The sequence below is a fragment of the Mauremys reevesii genome, linkage group 3 (genome assembly GCF_016161935.1).
Source record: "Mauremys reevesii isolate NIE-2019 linkage group 3, ASM1616193v1, whole genome shotgun sequence".
NCBI classification, from domain to species: Eukaryota; Metazoa; Chordata; order Testudines; family Geoemydidae; genus Mauremys; species Mauremys reevesii.
Window position 1 is genome coordinate 3,613,563 of NC_052625.1, and position 18,521 is coordinate 3,632,083.

Here is an 18,521-nt window from a genome sequence, read left to right on the forward strand (position 1 = left end):
GCGGATCTGGGACAGGAGATCGTGTGATCCTGGCCTTGAGCCACACAAGCAGGAGGCCATGTAGGAAGCTGCAAAGGTGTTTCCAGCCCTGTACTTCTAGGGATATTCCTGACATTACGTCCTATGTCCACTTCCGTGGTTCGTCATTTCTTTGCTTCTGTATCAGCCCATCATGTTTTCTAGTTTCCCAACTGGACGCAGCTGGGGCTTGATTTTCAGATCAGCTGAGCATTCTCAACCCCAAGTGAATCCAAGAGAGCTGCTGGTGCTCAGCACGTCTGGAAATCAGGCACAAAGTGTCTCCACTTGGGCACCCAAAACCATTGACCACGTTGACCTTAACCTTGGCACTGACCTTTTCAGGGATTTTAGCAGGAGGCTGCCAGATCCAGCCTCCACCTCATAGCCAGCACACTGTGATGTCATGGCTAGAGGCTGGAGTTACTTTCAAAGCAACCAGGCAGACTTACGGGAAGGATACAACAGGAACAAAGCAGTGAGACTGGCTTCTCCCCACAGAGAAGCAGGGAGCTGGGGATCTCTAGGAAGACTCTACTAAGAAGGTAGGGACAGTTCTTCAGCCTGGGAGGGGTTTGGCTTGGTTTCCCCTTCAGCTGATATTTAACTCTGCCCCAGAGAGGCACCAAGAAAAAACAATCCAATTGTGATTAAGGCATTGTAGAGTTTTGAGGACCCAGATTAGCCTAAACTGATTTTTAAAGCCATTAGATTTTCGTTTGTTTCCCCTTCGTGGTGTCACTACAGAGCAGAGCTCAGGACTTGAGGAAAGGGGTGATCAAGTTGCCTGAGAGCCTGTAATTGGACCTGGTAGTAAATATTTCAATTAGCGAAAGCAGCAAAGAGTCCTGTGGCACCTTATAGACTAACAGACGTATTGGAGCATGAGCTTTCGTGGGTGAATACCCACTTCGTCAGAGGCATGCTGACAAAGTGGGTATTCACCCACAAAAGCTCATGCTCCAATACGTCTGTTAGTCTATAAGGTGCCACAGGACTCTTAGTCTGGATCTGTAAAAGCAGCAAACACGGCTCCGCCTCTGATACTTGACACTTCATTTCAATTCGTGAGTTCACCAAAGCCTTGTGGCCTGATCGCATGGTTTCCGTTGCACAGGAGATGAACTTCCAGTCAGCAGGGAGGGATTGGCCTGCCACCAATGTCTGTCCTGATCCCGCATTCATCAATCCCAAGGCTGGAAGGGACCATTGCGATAATCTAGTCTGACCTCCTGGGGAGCACAGGCCAGAGACCTGCCCCACAATAATTCCCGTAGCAGAGCTTTAGAAAAACAGCCCGACGTGATTTAAAAATCATCAGTGATGGAGAACCCACCATACCTCGGTAAATTGTTCCAATGGTTAATTACTCTCAACCTTTAAAACTTCACTCCTTATTTGCAATCTGAATTGTTATTGGATACTGTTGGGCCTTTCTCTGCTAGATGGAAGAGCCCATTATTAAATATTTGTTCCCCATGTAGGTACTTAGAGATTGTAATCAAGTCCCACCCCCTTAACCTTCTCTTTGTTAGACTCAAAGAGCTCAGTCTATTTAGCTTATCACTGCAAGGCAGGTTTTCATTCTCGTGGCTCTTCTCTGACCCCTCTCCAGTTTATCAACATCTTTCTGTGGGAGACTATTCTGCAGTCTGCTAGAGAACAATCTCCATCTGCGTCCCCTGGGAATCTCTTTCCATTTCCTCGTTATTCCCTGTTGTTCAGCCCCACCCCAGGAAATTCCTCTCCAACCATGGGGAGACCATCTTCCTCCACAAAAGCCTCTGGCAGGGGCACAATCCCTCTCACTTCAGTGCAGCACACAGAGACAAGGGGGAAGACATCTACCTACCATTAAGCCTCACGGAGTCAGGAGGCTGTGACTCAGCACATGCAGGGGAGTGGGCTCCTCAGAACTAAGTTACTCATGAAAGGTTGTGGTGTTTCTCAGACTAACCCCCGCCTCAGCCACCTCTTTGCCGTGCAGCCCATGTAAGGAGGCACAGGGTCTGAGGGACCCCCTTCCAGGAGGGAAGTGATGCAGCAGTGGGAAAGGGAAGCGTTACATCCATTACAAACCGGTTATTTCTATTTTTTTTCCCCATTTCTTCCATCCCTCCAGCCCATCTGTGAGGACACTTTAACAACACGTGGCCCCGTGTCCTGTCTTCCGATAGTGGACAATGCCAGATGCTTCAGAGGGAATGAACAGAACAGGGCAATTATCAAGTGATCCATCTCCTGTTGTATACCCAGCTTCTGGCAGTCAGAGGTTTAGGGAGAGACAGAGCATGGGGTTGCATCCCTGACCATCTTGGGTAATAGCCACTGATGGACCTATCCTCCAGGAACTTAATTCATAATTACATAATTCTTATGTTTGTTTTAAACCTGCTGCCTATTAATGTCATTGGGTGACCCCTTGTTCGTGTGTTACATGAAGGGGTAAATAACGCTTCCTCATTCACTTTCTCCATTCCCTTCCTGATTTTATAGACCTCTACCATATCCCCCCTTCGTCGTCTCTTTTCTAAGATGAACAGTCCCAGTCTTTTTAATCTGTCCTCATACAGAAGCTGTTCCATACCCCTAATCATTTTTATTGCCCTTCTTTGTAACTTTTCCAATTATAATGTTTTCTGAGATGGGATGACCAGACCTGCACATAATATTCAAGGTGTGGGTGTATCATGAATGTATATAGTGACATTATGATATTTTCTGTTGTCTTATCTATCTCTTTCTTAATGGTTCCTAACATTCTGTTTGCATTTTTGACTGCCGCGGCACATTGAGTGGATGTTTTCAGAGAACTATCCACAATGACTCCAAGGTCTCTTTTGTGAGTGGTAACAGCTAATTTAGACCCATCATTGTATATGTATAGTTGGGTTTGTGTTTTCCAATGGGCATTACTTTGCATTTATTAGCATTTAATTTCATCTGCCATCTTGTTGCCCAGTCACCCAGTTTTGTGAGATCCTTTAGTAGTTCTTCACAGTCAGCTTTGGACTTAACTATCTTGAGTAGCTTTGTATCATCTGCAAACTTTGCCACTGCGCTGTTTACCCCCTTTTGTAAATCATTTGATAATATGGTTAACAGCACAGATCCAGTACAGATCCTTGGGGGACCATTATTTACCTCTTTCCATTGTGAAAACTGATAGTTTATTCCTACCCTTTGTTTTCCCATCTTTTAACCAGTAACTGATCCACAAGAGAACCTTCCCTCTTAGCCCATGACTGCCTACTTTGCTTAAGAACCTTTGGTGTGAGACCTTGTCAAAGGTTTTCTGAAAGTCTAAGTGCACTATATCCACAGGATCACTCTTGTCCACATGCTTGTTGAGGCCCTCAGAGAATTCCACTAGACTGGTAAAGGAAGTGTTGACTTCCCTAACAAATCGTGTTCCTCATTGTGCCTGATAATTCTGTTCTTAACTATAGTTTCAACCTATTTGCCTGGTACTGAAGTTAGACCTACCAGCCCATAATTTCCAGTATCGCCTTTGGAGCCTCTTTTTAAAAAAAAATAGACATTACATTAGCTTACCCTCCTGTCATCTGGTACAGAGGCTAATTTAAACAATAGGTTAAGTATCCCAATTAGTAGTTTTGCAATTTCATATTTAGAACTCGGGTGAATCTCATCTGGTCTTGGTGACTTATTGCTGTTAAATCGATCAATTTGTTCCAAAAGCACCTCTACTGAGACCTCAATCTGGGACAGTTCCTCAGATTTGTCACCTAAAAATAATGGCTCAGTGTGGGAATCTCCCTCACATTCTCGGCAGTGAAGACTGATGCACAGAATTAATGTAGCTTCTCCGCAACAGCCATCTCTTCTTTGAGTACTCCTTTAGTATCTTGATTATCCAGTGGCTCCACTGATTGTTGGGCACTTCTGATGTACTTAAAAAATATTTCCTGTTTAGTTTCTGTGTCTCTTGCTAGCTGCTCTTCAAATTCTTTTGTTGGGGGCTACCTACTTGTATTTTTACATTTGACTTGCCAGAGTTTGTGCCTTTCTATTTTCCTCAGTAGGGTTGACTTCCAATTTTTAAAGGATGCCTTTTTGCATCTAACCACTTCTTTTACTCTGCTGTTTAGCGATGGTGACCATTTCTTTGGTGCTCTTACTGTTGTTTTTATTTGGGGGTATACATTTAGTTTGTGCCTCTCTTATAGTGTTTTATAATAGTTTCCATGCAGCTTGCAGGCATTTCACCCTTTTGACTGGTCTTTTCAATTTCAGTTTAACTCGCTTCCTCCTTTTTTGCGTAATCCCCATTTTTAAAGTTAGATGCTATTGTGGTGGGTTTCTTTGGTATTTTCTCCCACACAGGGATTTAAAATTTAATTGTATTATGGTCATTATTACCAAGCAGTTCAGCTATATTCACCTCTTGGACCACATCCTGTGCTTCACTAAATCAAGAATGGCCTCTTGTCGGTTCCAAGCCTAGCTGCACCAAGAAACAGTCACTAATAGTGTCTAGAAACTTTATCTCTGACTCACATCTTGAGGTGACATGTTCCCAGTCACTATTATTTATTGGTCTTTCTGTTTTTGTAGTCTCTCTAATCTCCCTGAGCATTTCACAGTCACCATCACCATCCTGATCAGATGGTCGATGGTATATTCCTACTGCTAGACTCTTGTTGTTCAAGCACCAATTTCTATCCCTAAAGATTCTATGGTACTGTTCGAGTGACTTACAATTTGTGCTGTACTTGACTTTACGCTTCTTTCACATATAGTGCCACTCCCCCACCAGCATGGCCTATTCTGTCATTCATATTTATTTTATACTGCGTCCCATTGATTATCCTCTTTTCATCAAGTTTCCATGATGCCTATTATATCAATAGCCACATTTCATACCAGGCACTCAAGTTCACCATCTTAGTATTTAGACTTCTCACATTTTGTATAGAAGCACTTTAATAAGATTTGTCAATATTTACATGTCTGCCTTCACGTGATGTAATTGTGCCTGGGACTCTTTTTCGTTTGACTGTTTCCTTCAGTTCCTGCCTGTACTTTGTCAACGTCTATTCTCTCCTTTTTACTAGGCTATCGAGTATCCTGTTTAATAAATCTTCCCTTAAGGGATGTCTGCGTCCAAACCGTGTGCTCCTGAGAATCTCTTTACATTTAATTTTCCTCATTGTTCCCTGTTGTTATAACTCCCCAGCCTCACCCTAGGAAATTCCTCTAGAGACGTCACTACAAGGGGCACAGCCCCCAGGAGCACCAATGCAGCACAAACAGACCATCCCACCCCACCCCGGAGCTATGTGAAAGCAGGAGTGGGGGAGAGCCCGGGGCCTGGGTCCCCAATGTCTCTGTGCTCATCCATGTTCCTGCCTCAGTTCCCCTGCCTGGGCTGCCTCAGAGTGCAGTGGACCCAAGGCAGTAGTGCCGGGGGCAGGGGGAGGAGGAGCCATGGAAGATTTAAAGAGCACTGACAGTTGGACCACACAATCTACCAGTGAGAACTCTTGCAACCTGTGTCCATCCAGTCTCTCTGCCTACCGCTGACTCATTACAACCAATAGAATTGTTGCATACAAATTAGCTGCGGAGGAAGAGTGGCCATTGGCTGATTTTTTCTCCTTAGCTGTTGATCTGAGCCTCTCCGTTGCCTATATATCCACAGCGATTAGATACAATTGTTAATAACTTAGAAAATATTTTGTAAAAGCTATGTACAAGATTGCAGTTAATTTTGACAGTATATGGAAAATTGGACATGTCTGGCACCCATTTTTAAGTAGGGTGACCAGATGTCCTGATTTTATAGGGCCAGTCCTGATATTTGGTGCTTTTGCTTATATAGGCACCTATTACCCCCCAACCCCATCCCAATTTTTCACATTTGCTATCTGGTCACCCTATTTTCAAGATTCTTTGAGACACAGACTGATACAGAAGCTGCATTTCTTAATGGGCCCAGTCTTTAATTCATTTTAATTCTAGCTAATTGATTTACTTGTAAAGGCTCAGAAAAGTCATTCTTTGCCCAAAGAGTCAGTGCCGTAATTCTGGGGAGTACATGCTTAAATTTTGATACAAAACGGAGAGGTTGAATCCCAGCTTTCAATGCAAAACAAAACAGTCTAATCACAACAATTATTTTATTGTTTCTATGTTGTAATTTTTTTTAGTAAAATGACCCATTATGACATTGGGTAAGATATTTGCATGGGGCTTTATGTAAGTGTCATAATTAAACTTAATATTAAGTAGACTTGTTTCATGACTTACATGATATATTTATTTACTTATTTTTACAAAATTAAATTGTTTCCTTCTGTTACTTGTCTACATATTCCAAGATGGGGTTTCTGATTCACAAACTTTCCTCTACGTAAAGTGAGAAGGGACTGAAAATATGACACATTTACAGAGCTGAAGAGGAAGTTCTGAGGAAGCTTGCAGGCAGGATTGCAAAGGATTACATTGATTGACTTGACTGAGCAGGAGACAGCAAATCCCATGCAATGAAAGATATGGGGAAAACTGGAGCAGTAGTTAGAGGCAGGATGAGGTTAAGGGTTATTATTTTTTTTTTTGAGGATGAAGAGGGGAAGGAGCCAGCTTGATGAGGGAGGAGATGGCCATGGGAGGCAATGGACTTAAGTAGCAGGAAGGGATGGGGTCACTGGGGCAGATGGAGAAGTTAGAGATGCAGAGGAGGCAGAAGACCTCAAGGTCAGGGACATGGAGAAGGCACAGAATATGTAGGGGAGGAGGGGATAAGGAAGGGCAGGGGAGCTCAGTCTCAGTAAGGAAGCTGCTGCCAGCTCTGACCCTGGTGATTCCAGGAATCTGCTCCCATAGAGAGAGAAAATGGAGCTTTTTATCTCCTGGCACATATGCATGTCCATCTATGCAAGGGCTGAGCCCACATCTACAGGGCCATGAGAGTGCAGAGCCTGTGTGTATATCACAAGGTGCAAGGGCTGTGTTCACATCTGCAGCTGTCTGGGAGATGTGCACATCTCCAGATGTGTGTGTATGGGTAAGGGCCATATGCACCTCTGCAGATGTATGAGAGGGCAAGGACTGGGTGCACTCTGCAGGTGTGTGGGAGTGTGTGGGCTGTGTACACAACTGTGTGTGTGCATGGGGAGGTGCACATCAGCTGCAGGTGGATGGAGTTGCAGGAGCAGTGTGCACAACTCCAGGTGCATGGGGGCTGCACAAATCTGCAGTTGCAGGGGCTGTGCAAATCTATAGGTGGCTGGAGTATGTGTGTGAGTGGTGTGCACAGCTGCAGGTTCATGGAGGGGTGTGAGGCAGGGGGTTGCAGGGGCTGTGTGCACAGTTGGAGGTGCATGGGGGAGGTGCCCAGCTGCAGGTGCATGGGAGCATTGCAGGGGCTCTGTGCACAGTTGGATGTGCACGGGGGATGTGCCCAGCTGCAGGGGCTGTGTGCATGTGCGTGGGGGGCTGCAGGTGCGTGGGGGCGTTGCCCAGCTGCGTGGGGGTGTTGCAGGGGCTGTGTGTGCAGGTGCATGGGGGGCTGCAGGGGCTGTGCGCCCAGTTGGAGGTGCATGGGGGATGTGCCCAGTTGCAGGTGTGTTTGGGGGCTGCAGGGGCTGTGTGCGCACATGCAGGGGCTGTATGCCTAGCTGCAGGTGCATGGGGGTGTTGCAGGGGCTGTGTGCACATTTGGAGGTGCATGGGGGGGGGCTGTGTGCTCCGCTGGAGGTGCGTGGGGTGGTGGTGCTGCAGGGGCTGTGTGTGGAGGTGCATGGGGGGCTGCAGGGGCTGTGTGCACACGTGGAGGTGCATGGGGGGGGGCTGTGCGCTCCGCTGCAGGTGCATGGGGGGCTGCAGGGGCTGTGTGCACACTTGGAGGTGCATGGGGGGGCTGTGCGCTCTGCTGGAGGTGCGTGGGGTGGTGGTGCTGCAGGGGCTGTGTGTGGAGGTGTGTGGGGGCGTTGCAGGGGCTGTGTGCACACGTGGAGGTGCATGGGGGGGGGCTGTGCGCTCCGCTGCAGGTGAGTGGGGGAGCTGCCCAGCTGCAGGCGGCGCGTGGGGGAAGGAGCGGGGGGCTGCGCACATCTGCAGCCGGGGGCTGGTGCCGGCCGCGGCGCAGTGCGCGCGGGGAGCGAGCGAGCGGGCGGGCGGGGGCTGCAGGGGCGGGCCGGGCGGGGCGCGGGGGGCGGCGCTGCGGGTGATGTCAGGCCGATGCTGCTGGAGCCGCGCGCGGTGCATTGTGGGCGAATCCCGCTGCCTGCGCCGCCTCCTGCCGCCGCGGATCCCCAGGCCGGCGCGCGAGGATGCTCCCGGGGGGGGCCCCGCAGCCGCAGCCGCAGCAGCAGCGCCCGGGGCAGGCGGCGGCGCGCAGCCCGGCGGGGCCGCAGTGAGGGCCGCGGGGGGATGCGCCGGCCGGAGAACGGGGCGGCGGCGGGGACCAGGTGAGAGCCGGGCCGGGCCGGGCCGGGCCGGGCGAAGGGGGCGCTGCGAGCCAGAGGACGGGGGCACTGCGGGCCCAGGCGCCTCAGCTCGGGGCGCCCGGGGCACGGGGCACGGTGGGAATTGTAGTTTCGCCCTGCTCCCAGGCTGCGCTCTGGGCGGGGCCGGCCCGGCGCGGGGACTCGCACTCCCAGCACGCCCCGGGGCAGGGCGGGACACGGCGGAGTGAGGGGCGGCGCAGCCAATCACGAGCGGGGACGGGCCGACCGCCGGCCACGCTCCTTGGGGAGCCTAAACGTGTCTGAAGCGGGTTATGTCGGAGGGGGCGGGGCCTAGAGAGGCGGGACTCGGGCTTCGCACCTCGCCTGACTGTCAGCACGTGGGGAGGGCGGGGCCCCGAGGGCTGCAGCAGGGAGGGGGGATCTCTGAGGGGGGAGCAGGGACGCTTCATGCTGTAGTGGGGAGGGGGCGACGCCGGGAGGGGGTAACCCCTGCGCAGGAGCGGGGTGATGCCGGGAGGGGGTAACCCCTGCGCAGGAGCGGGGTTCCCCGGGGGCGACGCCGGGAGGGGGTTCCCCCCTGCGCAGGAGCGGGGTTCCCCGAGGGCGATGCCGGGAGGGGGTTCCCTCCTGCACAGGAGCGGGGTTCCCTGGGGGCGATGCCGGGAGGGGGTAACCCCTGCACAGGAGCGGGGTTCCCCGGGGGTGAAGCCGGGAGGGGGTTCCCCCCTGCGCAGGAGCGGGGTTCCCTGGGGGCGATGCCGGGAGGGGGTTCCCTCCTGCACAGGAGCGGGGTTCCCCGAGGGCGATGCCGGGAGGGGGTTCCCTCCTGCGCAGGAGCGGGGTTCCCCGGGGGTGAAGCTGGTAGGGGGTAACCCCTGCGCAGGAGCAGGGTGATGCTGGGAGGGGGTAACCCCTGTGCAGGAGCAGGGTTCCCGGGGGGTGAAGCTGGGATGGCATAGCCTGGGGCAGGAGCCAGTTCCCCTGGTGGTGTGGCTGGGAGGTGGTATCCCCTGTGCTGTAGCAGGGTTCCCTGGGAGGTAAAGGCTGGGAAGGGGTATCCCCGGTGGGTTCCTCTGGGGTCGTAGCTGGGAGGGCATTTCCTGAGGCAGGAGCCAGTTTCCTTAGTGTTGTAGCAGTGGGGGGCAGTGGATTACACTGGGGCATAGCTGGGGGTATCTGGGGGAGCATCACTGGAGTGGGACTCTCAGGAGTGGGTTCCATTGGAGCGTAGCTTGGCGTGCATATCTCTAGAGAGGGGAATAGGTTCCCCAAGGCTTTAGGGAGAGGGGTGTTCATGGGGGAGGGAAGCTGGTCAGCATGCGATGGAGCTGGAAGAGAATATCCCCATGGAGTGGGGAGCGGGTTCCCATGGGGCATAGGAGGGGGGTATTCCCAAGAGTGGTAGCGGGTTCCTTTGGGCTGTAGCTGGAAGGGAGTCCCTGGGGAACGTTGAGTGGGTTCCCTGGGTGTTGTAGCTTGGAAGGACTATTTGTTGGAGGGGGCATCTTCCTGTGGAGGCATAACTGGGAGGTTTTTCCCTGGGGGAGGAGAATGAGTTCCCCTGGAGTGGTAGATAGGGGTATTCTATGATGGTGATGTTGAGGAGTTCCAGGGAGAGTAGCTGGGATGGGGTAGCTCAGAAGGGAGGAGGAGCAGATTTCTATGGGATGTAGCTTAGCAGGGAATTGTTCCCCTATGGTATAGCTGGGAGCCAGCTTCCTCCCTCTCTCCCCCACCAGCAGATTTCTGTAGGGTGGTAGCTGGAAGGGGTGTATCCCTGCGGGAGGCGGGGCGGGTTGTCCTAGGGTAGTAGCTGGTGGTGGGTATATCCCAGGGGGTGGTACGGCTGGTTCCCTTAGGGTAGTAGTTGGAAGGGGGTTAATTTCCTAGGTGAGGTGGGTGAGTTGAGTGTCAGTTTGGGGTAGGGCATCGTGTCCCACCTATGGTGAATATGGGAGGAGGTGGTTCCCTGCGGGATGGTATCTGTGTGGATAGTAACCTTGGGGATCCCTTTGGGCATGCGTTTGGGAGGGAGGAGTTCCTGCCACCAAGGAAGCTGCTGCTTCTTGGGGATCCCTAGGCTGGTGTCTCTCGTTGCGGGAGCATAGTGTCCTCTTTATAGACTTGACGCCCTTTCAGTGGGTGTTGACTGAGCCCATAGCTGGCCTTTGAGCCTGTGTATGGCAGTACGGAAGGCTTGAGGCCCGTGGGACTCCACAAGTGAAGGCTGTCAATGTGAAGAAGCAGCTATTCCATTCCCCCGTTTTGGACTGGGCCCCGTGGGTCCTGCTGTGTTGTGCACGCTGGGCTTGGCGCTGTCACTGGCAGCACATGGATCCCAGTAGGGAGCCTGGACACCTTGTCACTGAGCACAGCTATGAGGAGATCATCACCAGTACAGCATGGCAGCCTCTGCCCTGTTGCTCGGGGCCCAGAATTCTGGGGGAAGTTGGATTCCGCTGGAGAAGAGTAGCTGCTCCCTTCTCGGTGACCAGGAACATGTGAGAGGCTGGGTGTTTGCTAGGCAGGTGGGTGGAATGCCCCCAGTGTGTTTGTGGCATTTAGTCAGGCTCTGGCATGCTTCAGTGGAGGGGCTGGCCCAGAGTTCTCAACTAGCTTTTACCAGCTGGCAAGATCCCTCAGTCCTTACAGAGGTTCCTTCTGTGTCATCAGTCTGCTAGACAGGGTGGCATGGGGCTTCGCTCTGCGCTGGTGAGGCCTCTTGGGGTTTGCTTTTCTCAGGGAAGTATAATTAGAACTCTGCACAGCTTGTGGTGCTTGGGTCTGATGCTGGCAGTCTGGGTTAGCTAGCAGGGAGGTGGTATCCCCTGTGCTGTAGCAGGGTTCCTGGGAGGTAAAGGCTGGGAAGGGGTATCCCCGGGGGGTTCCTGTGGGGTCGTAGCTGGGAGGGCATTTCCTGAGGCAGGAGCCAGTTTCCTTAGTGTTGTAGCAGTGGGGGGCAGTGGATTACACTGGGGCATAGCTGGGGGTATCTGGGGGAGCATCACTGGAGTGGGACTCTCAGGAGTGGGTTCCATTGGAGCGTAGCTTGGCGTGCATATCTCTAGAGAGGGGAATAGGTTCCCCAAGGCTTTAGGGAGAGGGGTGTTCATGGGGGAGGGAAGCTGGTCAGCATGCGATGGAGCTGGAAGAGAATATCCCCATGGAGTGGGGAGCGGGTTCCCATGGGGCATAGGAGGGGGGTATTCCCAAGAGTGGTAGCGGGTTCCTTTGGGCTGTAGCTGGAAGGGAGTCCCTGGGGAACGTTGAGTGGGTTCCCTGGGTGTTGTAGCTTGGAAGGACTATTTGTTGGAGGGGGCATCTTCCTGTGGAGGCATAACTGGGAGGTTTTTCCCTAGGGGAGGAGAATGAGTTCCCCTGGAGTGGTAGATAGGGGTATTCTATGATGGTGATGTTGAGGAGTTCCAGGGAGAGTAGCTGGGATGGGGTAGCTCAGAAGGGAGGAGGAGCAGATTTCTATGGGATGTAGCTTAGCAGGGAATTGTTCCCCTATGGTATAGCTGGGAACCAGCTTCCTCCCTCTCTCCCCCACCAGCAGATTTCTGTAGGGTGGTAGCTGGAAGGGGTGTATCCCTGCGGGAGGCAGGGCGGGTTGTCCTAGGGTAGTAGCTGGTGGTGGGTATATCCCAGGGGGTGGTACGGCTGGTTCCCTTAGGGTAGTAGTTGGAAGGGGGTTAATTTCCTAGGTGAGGTGGGTGAGTTGAGTGTCAGTTTGGGGTAGGGCATCGTGTCCCACTTATGGTGAATATGGGAGGAGGTGGTTCCCTGCGGGATGGTATCTGTGTGGATAGTAACCTTGGGGGTCCCTTTGGGCATGCGTTTGGGAGGGAGGAGTTCCCGCCACCAAGGAAGCTGCTGCTTCTTGGGGATCCCTAGGCTGGTGTCTCTCGTTGCGGGAGCATAGTGTCCTCTTTATAGACTTGACGCCCTTTCAGTGGGTGTTGACTGAGCCCATAGCCGGCCTTTGAGCCTGTGTATGGCAGTACGGAAGGCTTGAGGCCCGTGGGACTCCACACGTGAAGGCTGTCAATGTGAAGAAGCAGCTATTCCATTCCCCCGTTTTGGACTGGGCCCCGTGGGTCCTGCTGTGTTGTGCACGCAGGGCTTGGCGCTTCCACTGGCAGCACATGGATCCCAGTAGGGAGCCTGGACACCTTGTCACTGAGCACAGCTATGAGGAGATCATCACCAGTACAGCATGGCAGCCTCTGCCCTGTTGCTCGGGGCCCAGAATTCTGGGGGAAGTTGGACTCCTTTGGAGAAGAGTAGCTGCTCCCTTCTCGGTGACCAGGAACATGTGAGAGGCTGGGTGTTTGCTAGGCAGGTGGGTGGAATGCCCCCAGTGTGTTTGTGGCATTTAGTCAGGCTCTGGCATGCTTCAGAGCCCAGGCATCGTGGAGGGGCTTGCCCAGAGTTCTCAACTAGCTTTTACCAGCTGGCAAGATCCCTCAGTCCTTACAGAGGTTCCTTCTGTGTCATCAGTCTGCTAGACAGGGTGGCGTGGGGCTTCGCTCTGTGCTGGTGAGGCCTCTTGGGGTTTGCTTTTCTCAGGGAAGTATAACTAGAGCTCTGCACAGCTTGTGGTGCTTGGGTCTGATGCTGGCAGTCTGGGTTAGCTAGCATTCTGAGGAGTGGGATTTTCTTCTTTTCTGTGCTATAATAGGCTTTCCGGTTCCCCTTGAGAGGTTTTGCTTAGGTTTTTGTGAATTATGTACATGAGCTCAGCTATCGAAGACGGTCTTAGTCACACAGAAAGAGAGGTGGTCTTTCACGTAACCTAGTTCTGCGAGAGCTCTGGTGATTAGTGCCATGGCCTTGAATTGGACCGGTGCTTAGTGGGGAGCCAGTGGACTGATGGAAGCACTGGGGTGATATGCTCCTGTCTGCCAATGTTTCTGAGCAACTGTAGACCAGCTGAATTTTTTCCAGGGTTTGCTTACTCATTCCCAGTACAGTAGGTTGCAGTGATCTAGCCTGGCTGTAATTTATATGCTCCTTATTCATTAATTTCCCCAGGCTTGAAACGGGAAGTATAGGCAATTTGGTAAATAGAAGGAAAGGTCATCTGGTTTCACTGCAGCACACGTGAGTGCCTTTGCATTCTCTATTAAAGTGCTACCTTGCTGTGTCTGACTACAAACTCCTCACTGGATTACAATGGAGATTCTTGAGCATCCTACAATAACACTGCATTAGGGAACTTGGTGTCTCCCCCCTTCCCTCCCACTGAAACATGACAATGGGATGTGTTACACCTGGGGTAGGATGCACTATCTCCTACTGTCGCCACGCTAACGGCTGTAGGTCCTGCACATAAAGAGCAGACCTACAATGTGCATCACTGCTGTCTTCGGTGGTTATTACTGTCATTAGATAATAAAAAATGATAGACACTCTAAAAGAGATTAGAATTTATGATAGGGTTGTTCTATGAGTTTGTGTCCCTGTGGATTTCTTCTTTGGTGCACTGATCCAATGCATGAGAGATCAGAATCTTATGGGCATAAGTGTCTGTTGGACCCGACTGTGCCCTGTGTGTCCTTGTGCAACCCTCCCTCCCTCCCCCTTGCAACTCAAAAGTATGAAGTGCCGCGTGGCTGCAGCTGTCCATCAGTTCCCTTTTACCAGCCGTAGCAGTGAGATGCATGCTGGTACTCACCTGCTCCCCTGTAGCACACTCTCTTTAGTGAGGTAGCAGTTTGGGGTTTCCATTCAATTGGCAGACCCCCTTTAGTTCTTAAATTTTCTTAAATAAAATCCTTCTTTTATCTTTTTTTTTTTTTTTGCCTCGTTGGGCACCTAGCGCCGTTACTGTTTTAGCCTGGTGGTGGAATCAACCCTTTCAAGTTTTAAATCATGTCCATTGTGTGATGGTTTCATTCTCCTTATGGATGGGCATAGTTGGTGTCTTGTCTGCTTGGGTGAGAGCCATCTCTCAGAGCGATGTTTGGTTTGTCGGTCGTTTCCCACCAGGTCTTGTCCCAGGGACACTTGGCTAAATTCTTCCCCTTGGAACAGTCTGTGAGAGGAGCATTGGATCCTGTAGGATGGCTTTCTGACTCAAAATTGACTCTCTTCCCAGGAGTCCCATTCAGTTAGTGCCCCTGGGAGTAGGGACCATTCTCCTAAACTCCTATGAGTGACAAAGGCAGCATAGCCCTCTCTGCTGACCAGCCTCAGCCCCCTAAACTGAGTTTGGCACCAGCCAGGAGCTTGGCACTAAAGCATGGTATCACCTCTTCACTGAGGCAGGGCAGACTGGACCTCCACTGCAAGGGAGATTCTCGGGGCTCTGAAGCCTGGTACTGAGGAACTCTCCCTGGTGCTGAAGCTGCTGGTACCAGAGTTGGCTCAGATAAAGGAACCCTTAACAGCCCACAAAAGCTTATGCCCAAATAAATGTGTTAGGCACTAAGGTGCCACAAGGACGCCTCATTGTTTTTGCTGATACAGACTAACCCGGCTCCCCCTCTGAGTCTCGGGAGAGTTGCTGCTGTGTGCTGCTGCTTCAGATTATCATGCAGAGCCCTAGCACTGACTCAGGCACAAATGCTGAAAGTACTGCAGGCCCCTGAACTGGTACCGACAACTTCTCTCCCTCTCTTAGAGCATGAGCACTCCTCCTCCTTGTCCCCGGCCCATCCTTGTTCCCTTGAATGAAACCCTCTCCAGTTCCTCTTGACTCTCTTCTCCTAGACGTAGGTCAACCTCCTGATCTCCAACCCCTGATAGAGGCCCCCCAAACTACCTGTTACATAGTCCACTACTCCATGGCAGTCCTCTCTGTGGGTCCACCTGCTCAGGTTGTCGAATCTTATAGTCAACCTCCCCAACCGTTTCTATTACTTTGTATGGCTCTTGCCATCTGGCTCAGAGCTTGCTTTCTGCTGTAGGCACCTGCACCATTGCTCAATCCCCTGCCTGGAATTTCCAAACCTTTGCTCGACAATTGTAATAGGTCTGTGGCCCTCCTGTGCTTTTTCCATGTGCTCTCACACTAGGGGCGTAATTTGGGCTACTCTGTCCCACATCTGCATTGCATATTCAATGATGTTACTTCCCTGGGTAGGCTGTTCTTCTCAGCCCTCCTTGGCAGTGTCTAATATGCTGTGGGGGTAGCAGCTCGAAGGGGGAAAACCTGGTGGAAGCCTGGCGAACCTCCCTTATAGCAAATATCAGGTAGGTTAGCAAGGTATCCTGATTTCTCCTGTCTTGACTCACTACTTTCCATATCATGCTCTTCAGTGTTCTGTTAAAGCATTTGGTGAGGCCATCAGTCTGTGGAAGGTAACTGAGGTTAGTAGAGCCTGTATTTAGAGCATTTCACACAGATCTTCCATCAATTTTGACATGAAGGGGATCCTGTGATCCGTCAGAATCTCCTTGGGTATTCCTACCTAGAAAAAATTGGATTAACTCCTTTGCTTTCATCTTGGACATTGTGTTTCACAGAGTATGGCCTCCCGGTATCGTGTAGCATAGTCCAGAATCACAAGCGCACGTTGAGCTCAGGCCCACTTCTCCTAAAGAGCCTCCATAGGATTCTATCTAGGGGTTTATCCATCCCTCAATGTCCCCCGAACAAAAAACTATGCGCTAGGTCTAATATTGCCCTTTGGCGTCCTGTCTGGCTTTCAAGATATCAAGAGAGGGAGATTCCACCACTTCCCTTGGGAGTTTGTTCCAATGCCTAATTACTTTCACTCTTAAAATTTGTACCTACTTTCTAATGTGTTTTGTCTGGCTTCATCTTTCAGCCATTGGTTCATTACACCTTTCTCGGTTTAGATTAAAGACCCATTTAGTACCTAGTATTTTCTCTCCATGAAGGTATTAATACACTGTAATTAAGTCACTTTTTGATCTTTTTGATGGACTGAACAGATTGAAGTATTTAAGTCTCTCACTTCAGCCCTTGAAAAATTGTTGTGGCTCTTTGCTGCACCTTCTCCAGTTGTTCAACATCCTTTTCAAAATGTGGATACCAGAACCATGCTCAGTATTCCAGTATCAGTCTCACCGATGCCGTATATACAGGTTAAATATCTTACTCCAATCTCCAATCTCTTACTCACTATTCCCCTGTTTATTTTGCCTCAGCATCACACTGGGAGCTAATGTTGAGTTGCATATTCATAATGACCTCTAAATTCTTTTCAGAATCACTGCTTTCCCGGATACAGTTCCCCATTCTGAGTGTATGCCACACATTCCTTGCTCCTAGATGTATGATTTTGCATTTGGCTGTGTTAAAACACATTTTGTTTGAACCGTCCTTCGTCTCTTCTGTATCTGAATAGAAGCAGGCTGATGTACTTATATCATATGTGGAGAGTGAAGTATTTTCCAGTCTCTTAGTATCCCAGGAGGATGCTATACATCATCTACTAGGGATGAACATTTTTAAATTGGCAGGTCTGCTGAACTTGCACCCAAGAGTCCTAAAAGAGCTGGCGGAGGAGATCTCTGGCCCACTGATGTTAATTTTAATAAATCTTGGAACACTAGGGATAGTCCAGAGGACTGGAAGAGTGCTAATGTTTGCCAATATTCAAAAAGGGCAAGTGGGATGACCCAGGTAACTATAGGCTGGTTAGTCTAATGTCAATTCCAGGCAAAATAATGGGAATGCTGATATGGAATTAATTCAACAAAGAATTAAAGGATGGGGATATAAATAATGCCAGTCGATATGGTTTTATGGAAAGTAGGTCTTGTCAAACGAACTTAATTTAATTTGATGATGAGATTATAAGGTTGGTTGATAAAGGTAATATACTGAGATTTCTGTAAAGCGTTTGACTTGGTTCTGCGTGACATTCTAACTAAACTCTTAGCGCTATATAATACCAATAAAGCACACGATAAACGGATTGAGAACTGGTTAACTGACAGGTTTCAGAAAGTGGGACTTGTCCCTGAATGGGGGCAGTAGCACCCCCCACCTGTGTTCTTGTAACACATGATGCATACCATTGGCAGGGGCACCAACGCATCAGTACTGCGCCCTCCCAACAGCAGTGGCAAGGAGGAACAGCAAGGGCCATGCCACTGCTCTGCAGCCGCTCTGTCATGACGGGGGAGCGGCAGGGCCAAAACTGAGTTAGTGATATTGCTACTTGGTGCACTGGAGTTGCAGGACCACTGAGGTTTGGCACTGTGGCCCCACCGTCATGACGGGGAGAGTGGCAGGGCCAAAATTGAGTGAGTCATGGTGCAACGTGGTGCATGGAGGTCTCAACAGCATTTCGGTTTGGTCTTGTTACCCTCCCCATAATGCAGGAAAGGCTGTGGGGTTACGCCTTGAGCCATCTGTGTTACCTGCACACCCTAGGGCACCCCACCATGGGGCCCACCCTGAGTGGCCTGTGGGGTGGCTGTCACTGCTCCTCCTCACTGCTGCTGTGTGGCTAGGTCCTGCACCAGAGCTGTCCCCGGCAGCCTGCCCGACATCACCCTTTCCAGCAGCTCACTGTCACGGCCAGGGTGTGGGCAGTCTGACCTAATGGTCTGAGCAGGAGCCGGGAGCCAGGCCGGGTTGGGTACAAGGTGGACAGAGTCTGAGAAAGGGCAGCCGAGAGAAGTGTCAGGAAACGGCAGGGTTGGATACCAGGAGATCAGAGTCAGGCAGCAGTTGCAGGTAGCACAGTGGAGGTCAGACTAAGCAGGGGAAACCCAGCTGCATTGAAAATTTCCTGTTCCTCTGCTTGGCTTAAACAGAAGCAGGGAAGCAATCTGGACCCCTGGAGCTCTGCCAGTCAGAGTCCAGCACTGGCAGCTGTTAGCTGGTCACTGGGTGACAGGTTGCGACTTATTAGTGCCTAAGAGCCCTGTAGACCAGGGTTTGAGACCTGAGGTTCCTGAGATCCATGTTCCTTCTGTGCTGTCCACAGGACTCACTCAGCATTAGTCTCAAGAGCTGCGGCAAGTACCTAACCTGCATAATGGCGCAAGCGGGGAGTGGGTTGGTGGGGAGCCCTGGGGTGTACCATGTGAAAAATGTTTTGGGGGGCAGGGGGCTGAATTGGGTGTTTCTAGTGGGATTTT

At 51.0% G+C, this 18,521-nt stretch overlaps 1 protein-coding gene across 3 annotated transcripts in view; it reads left to right on the top strand.

Annotated features, from left to right (window-relative positions):
* Positions 1–455: 455 nt before the first annotated feature.
* TTBK1 (tau tubulin kinase 1) overlaps positions 456–18,521 on the top strand; it is a 158,981-nt gene continuing 140,915 nt past the window's right edge. For 2 of the 3 annotated variants that reach the window (XM_039530539.1, XM_039530540.1), the window contains exon 1: positions 456–563. The gene's annotated coding sequence lies outside the window, so the exon portion shown is untranslated. Of the gene's footprint in view, positions 564–8,418; positions 8,454–18,521 lie in introns of those variants that run through there. The other variant, XM_039530541.1, reaches the window with a different exon arrangement.